Source organism: Grammomys surdaster, unplaced genomic scaffold (assembly GCF_004785775.1).
Source record: "Grammomys surdaster isolate TR1022 unplaced genomic scaffold, NIH_TR_1.0 224, whole genome shotgun sequence".
In the NCBI taxonomy this organism is placed as follows: Eukaryota; Metazoa; Chordata; class Mammalia; order Rodentia; family Muridae; genus Grammomys; species Grammomys surdaster.
In genome coordinates, this window is record NW_021604669.1 from 3876817 (window position 1) to 3883575 (window position 6759).

Sequence of the window (6759 nt, forward strand, 5' to 3'; positions counted from 1 at the left end):
CTCTCTCTCTCTCTCTCTCTCTCTCTCTCTCTCTCTCTCTCTCTCTCCATATGTGTTTATGCTCACACATACCACAGAGCATGTCTCCACATCAGAATACAATGTTTCAGAGTCTGTTCTCTCCTCCCATGCAGAAATCAGGTTGTCAGTCTTGGTGGAGAACTCTCTCACCTGTTAAGACATCAGCCTTTGAATGATATTTTTAACTAAAATTTTAGGTTACCATACAGAGTTTCATCATGATATCTTCATACTTATGCTTGATTCTCCTTTGTTCTCAACTATTCCAGTCATCACTGACCTAATATCTTTCTCAGTCACTTGCTTTTTACCAATTTGTTATGTATATTTTGTGTGTTATTCTATTTCCAGCCCCATTTAAGATATCTTCTTCCTCTCTCATGATCTCTTTTCCAAAATTGTAAGCAACATATTCATGTATATAAATACTCACGTATATCTTTATACCTGACACATATTTTCTAGCTTGCTTCATATTGTGTCTGACATTTACAATAATTTTACTCGAGGCTTTTTGACTTTGTGACTATTGAGACACATTTTAGCGTCTTCATCAACTTATAATATTTTGATTATAACCAAAGATGTGACATTGCCTTTAATAAATGTATTTTTAACCAATCAAGAAATATATCTGGAGTATTACAAGGATCTAGAGGATTGAACTAAGAACCTCAACATGTGTTTCTTTGATTGCTGGCCGAATAAATTTCTTACTTCGTATTTTTCAATGAATAATGCCTGCATTCAACCCCTTTCCTTGACACCAATTTTATTATATGTTAAAATAACAAGTATACAAAGCTGCACCTGTGAAAAGATTACAAGAGAATTTTTATCACACCTCAAGCTAAGAGGTCTACTAATTATTAATGCTATAAAAGTGGATGCTATAACTTGATTTTTAAAGACATAATTATATAACAAGAATTGTCTATTTAATTTTCTTTGCAAAACCTATATAACAACCTTAGAGCACAAGTAGAAATGCTTGAGCCAGAACCCAGTCTCAACCTAGGTGGGCAGTCCAGGAGAATCCAAAAGGCCTGGTGGGAGTCAGAATCATGGCATGGCCGACTCGGAAAAAGTTGAGGCAGCAGCCATTCTAGAACTTGTATGCTTGCAGGAGGAAGCAGAGCTGCCTGCCAACATCATGGAGAAGTTTATGAGGAGCTCTCGGAAGAAAGATAAGCTACTTTGAGCCAGCTTTAAGTAGTGAACTTCTTACAGACTTTTCTGGCTTAGGAGGATAATACTGATCAGAACCCAGATGCTTTGACTTCTAAAGATACAAGTCGACAAAAGGCAACTGAAACTAAGGAGTGGAAGGACATGAAGGCCACATACACAGATCATGTGGATGTCATAAAATGTGCCCTTTCTGAGGCCTTACCCCAGGTTACAGAGGCTCACAGAAAGTACACAGAGCTTCAGAAGGCTTTTGAGCAACTCGAGGCTAAGAAGCGAGTCCTCGAGTATAAACTTCTATTAGCTTGGAAGTGGTGGGTACTGCAATAGAAGTATTTGCAGAATCTGACAAAGATTTCTGCAGAGGTAAAGAGATGCCAGAAGAGGGCTCTAGAGAAGCTTGACGGATCATATCAGGAACTTAAAATCTTGAAGCAGCAAGCAGGACAGGTACAGGAGAAGCTTCAGAAGGAACCAGAGCTACCTCCAGCTGCTGTATTCCCTGCAGAGTAAGCTGGTCATCTCTGAGGCCAAGGCTGAGGACAAAGATGTCAAAGGGCAAGCTCTTCCATCCAAATCTCCCTAAAGATGAAAGGGTGAGATGAGAGCCTTATTCAAGCTGTGTGCATACCCTACTTGGGCTGAGACCAGAGCAATTTTTTCACTGTTGTATCTATAGGCCGAGGCCTGCAAGCCTGTAGCCTCTGTACAATCTAATTCTCCAAGCTGATTCAATCTGGAATCTCTTGGCTTCTCAGTGAATTGTTGTGTTTTGTCTCATAGTAACTTTGACAGTATATTCTGTCTTGTTCTGGCTTGAACTGTGTCTAACTTGCTGTTTTGTAACCTGTCTCTGTAAAACTTTACCAGTGAAACTGTCACACGCATGCCACAACCACCCTTTTCTGGTGCTGAACTTCAATATTCTCTCCTCTTGCCCTCTCTTTTTCTTTGTCTTCTCTCACCAACAGATGTGAAAGTAACTTTATGCACCTGATGTCAATTGTCATCTAGGAGGTTAACTGCTGAATAAGCTCACCCTTTGCAGTTTTTGAACTCTGGCTGGCTGATTCAACTCAGGTGTTCTGGTTCAAAACCTGTCTTCAAGCTGACTGACTCTTGGTTTCTGACTGAATTGCTCTACTTAGAAAGTCTGCTTCTGAACTCCAGGAACAGAACTGTCCTGACTGTCCTGACTCAACTGAACTCAACTGCACCTAATTGATTGACTCTCTCTCCCTGAACTGCTCTTAAGTAGCCTCTCTTTCCTGTGCTGTCCTCCTGAATCATACTGGCAGTCTTTCGCTGATTCATCACTTTGCCCCTCCATTAGACTGGCATTTTCAAACATGGCACTTAACCTTTCAGTTGTAGTCACTTAATACTGCATTCAGAACTTGAGTCTATTGAATCCAGAATGTGAATCCATGCCTTTGTGACTGTGACCTCACTCTACTCAGTATTGTGTAAAAGTTTTAGGAACTCTCCAAGCAAATACTTGGTAATTATTTATTGATAGAACAGAAAAATGCTGTGCAGATAATAAATAAATACATAATTATAAGACTAAAAAAAAAAGAAATGGTTGAGGATTCAGTGAAAGGGAAAATTGACCTACCCAGGAAGTTAGATATGTCCAAGATTAGAAAGAATCCATCACAAAAATATAATGAGTCCATAAGAATACTGATGTAGAATTTCTGCCATATTTAAAGCTTCTGAGGAATACAGTCTTAGGAGTCTGTATCTGATACCCTCACGGAATAAACCAGATTTACCTCTTCATTTCCTGGAAAAATCTCAGGATACTTAATTGAGTATAACTCCTTTTTTTTTTTTTTTTAAACCACCGTTCTCAACAGGATACAGTTGAGAAAAACCAGACATGCTTGGTCTGGCTTTATCCTACGTCTGTGTACCATTGTAGATTTCTGTCCTTCTTATTAATTAGACAAAAAAATTGCCATCACTCTGCTTCTTGGACTCTTTATAGCTTGATCTCTTTTGAAATCAGCCTGAAGTGGCCTACTATAATCAGCACTCTCAGCTGATAATCATATTATTCTAAGAAAGTCGAAACAGTCAAAAAAGCAATCCCACTGATGCAGACCAGAGGGACCCAAATGACCCCCGATTGCTAGTGGCTGTTGAACATTGTTAAATGTCATTAATCGCTATTAAAACCTTTTTAATGTTTAAACGAATTGTCAGTTTTGTACATTGTGTTTGAATTCAGAATTCACCCTATTGTCTTCTTGCATCCCTTACCACTTTGGCTGATTCACTTCTTCCTAAATAAATCCCTTCCTTCTTTGTGAAGATACAATATTCTGAAAATATTTCTATTTGTATTTGTTACATTCTAAGTGACTGGAACTCAAGGTAAAAATCAACATTGCTTGCATGTAATCAGCTTTCACAGCCTAAGCTAAAGCATAGCTTTAATCTTAAAATATGTGCTCTTATATGCTTCTCAATAATGTGTGTGCATCATTTGCTGAAAGTAGCAAATTCAGAAGTTGAAAACAACTTCCTAAAATCTACCATAAAGCTTGAAAGCATCTATTTATGAACATTAGTTGTCAAACAGTAATGTTCGTTATCTGGGTCCATTGGTGTCAGTTGGAGCCAGTGACTTATTCTTTATAGAACTCTATTAACGATTTCTATAAAGTATCTATTTCCTTTCAGATATGATCCTTTCTGTATTGTTTAAAAATATAAAGTGAAGCCCATTGCTTGGGAAAGACACAGCTCCTACAACATATATCACTCACACACATAGCTCATACACCAGATACAAAGACACAATCATACAGAATTAGACTGAAATTAGACACAGGGACTAAAAAATTCACAAAGACAGATTTCAGGCAGGCACAGATTCAGATTCATGCAACAGACTGAGAGATGGCAGAAGATGCAGGAAACATGAAGCACAGAATTCAAATCTGGACTCTGTCTGGGTTAAATGAGTCCACTGAGGAAGCGCTTTTATTTCTTTCCTTAAAGTGACTGTGATGCATTATTGGAAACTCTGAATTAACCATCAAGGAGGATAATATACACATTCTTTTGCATCACTTTCTCTTCTGTTTAGGCCTTCTGCTTGTAGCTAAAGTTATAGTTTATATTTTCAACCTTTATTAATTTAGGCAATATATGTGGAAACAGAAAGGAATGAAGCAGTGCTGATGATGTGGAATCTACAAAATCCCATTGAGAATGTTAGCTTTATGTTGACCTTTATAACAGCCTTTATTGTAAACAACTTATATTTAAAAGTTGGTTCCTAGGTAACTGAGGAAGCTGAAGCTGAGGCACCTCTCCTTGAGGTGATTGGCATGTATTGAGCAGGGTTAAAGCACCTTTAAGCTTGATAAGAACTACATTAAACTTAATAATACCTATGTATTGAAATGCTCCTTCTGATTTGTTTTTAGTGTATAAATAAACAAATTTCTTGGAATATGAGAACATCAAAATATGTAACTTACAGATATTTGAGTCCTTGCTGGTGCCTCAGCTGTCTTAAGCAGAGGGACTGATGTGATGGTAAAAGAACAATGCTTGATTCATGTAACCATAACTCTTTATTGCCCTGGCTACAGGTGTAATTGTTGCAAACACATTTGTAATGACTACATTAGCTGGATATTTTGCTTGCTTTCTGTGCCAGCTAAGAGAAATCCTTTTGTGTTGTGCCCTTGAAATGACCCCTTCATCAATTCAGTGGATTTTTGCCTCTTTATAGTTTCACAAGGGAAGTTTTTATCTCATGTATGGATAACCTCTCTTGATTACCTTTCATTGCTACTTGTGTGGGATACCATTTCCCTATACTGTAGCTTAGTCTATAAGTGTTTAAATTATTGAAATGAGTTTCTTGTGTGCTGTGTACAGTTGAGTTTCTCCTATTAACTCATTCATTTACTTTATACCTCTTCGTTAGGTACTTCAGTATGGACATTCAAGGTTTTTTTTTTAAATATTTATTTATTCACTTTATATCCCAATACCTTCCCAGTACCCCTCTGCAGATTCTACCCCATCCCCCCTTCCCTTCTACTCTGAGAAGGGGAAGCCCCCTCTGAGTATCATCCTCCTCACTCCCCTGGAGCACATCAGTTCATTTTAGGACTAGGCACATCCTCTCTCACTGAAGCTAGACAAGGCAGCCCAGTTAGGGGGATAGGATCCACCAGCAGGCAACAGATTCAGGGACACCCCCTGCTACAATTGTTGGTGACCCATAAAGATTAAACTGCACAAAGATTAAACTGCATATCTGCTACATATATGCAGGGGGCCCACAGCCAGCTGTGTTCTCTCATTGGTTGGTCATTCAGTTTCTGGGAGCCCACAAGGGTCCAGGTTAGTTGACCCTGTTGGTCTTCCTATGTAGTCCCTGGCCGCTCTCTGGGTTTCTCAATCTTTCTCCCAGTTCTTCAAGAAGACTTCCTGAGCTTTAGCTAATGTTTGGCTGGGAGTCTCTGTGTCTCTTTTCATTGACTTCTGGGTAAAGCCTCTCAGAGGATAGCTATGCTAGGTTTTCAAGTTTACTATTGATGACGAAAAATCTGTCCTTGACATCATTGGTTGATTTCTGTTTACTTTTCTATGTTATTTGATGGTTTTATTTGGTGGTCTTTGTTGGCCTTATCACCTTCTCCTTTGGGTGCATATAATTTATTGTAAATACATTGTTTTTCCATGTTTTATAAGCATTGTTACTTTCACCCTTTCACTTTCAGTCTGTCAATGATGAATTTCCTTAGTCTGAGCTTTGCTTCAAAACATTTTCTTCTTTGCAAAGGTAGAGCATTTCTGTGTGTAATATTTTGATCTAACAAGTTTCTGCCCCTTCTTTATTTCATAACAGTCAATATATCCAACCATCCCCCATTTTTAATTTCCACTGAGGAGTTTCCTTAAATGTAACATAGTGTTGTTTCGATCACCACTTTTACGTTTCTTCTTTGTCAAAGATTTTATGATTTGGTCATAATACGCAAAGCAAACAATGTTACTTATTCAGTTCTACAGTTGGAGGGTCTGTGGGGTCCTGGGCCTACATCTCCATGTCTTCTGAAACATGATTTATTACTTATTACTGCCTTTAGCACGTTATCTTCTCATGCCTTGAAAGAGTCTCTGGGAGACAAACATTCATTTATTGTAAAGAGTCCTTGGGTATAGGCTTTCTTTATTTTCAATTCCTCTTCCTCTCTTTTTTTCTTGAACTTTAGTCTAACTGGACTATGTAAATGGACTTAACTTCAAGTTCAAAGATTCATTCTGATTAGTCTATTTCTTCTGTAGTGTTTATTTGGTTTATTAGGCTCTTCAAAATTTCTCTTTGATTACATTTCATGAAGTATTTTTCTTCTATGAGTCTTATGTATACCATCTATTATTTAGCTAACTTCATAGAATTGTCTGTATTTATTTGTATCCCATTTAATTTTTTTTAGAATCATGTTTTTGAAATATTTATGACATACATCATAATTTTCTTTTTATGACATAGGTAAGATGAGTAAGATGCTA

General features: G+C 37.7%; 1 pseudogene; it reads left to right on the plus strand.

Annotated features, from left to right (window-relative positions):
• The window catches only part of LOC114625898, a 1957-nt pseudogene extending 162 nt beyond the window's left edge, over positions 1-1795 (plus strand).
• Positions 1796-6759: the final 4964 nt, after the last annotated feature.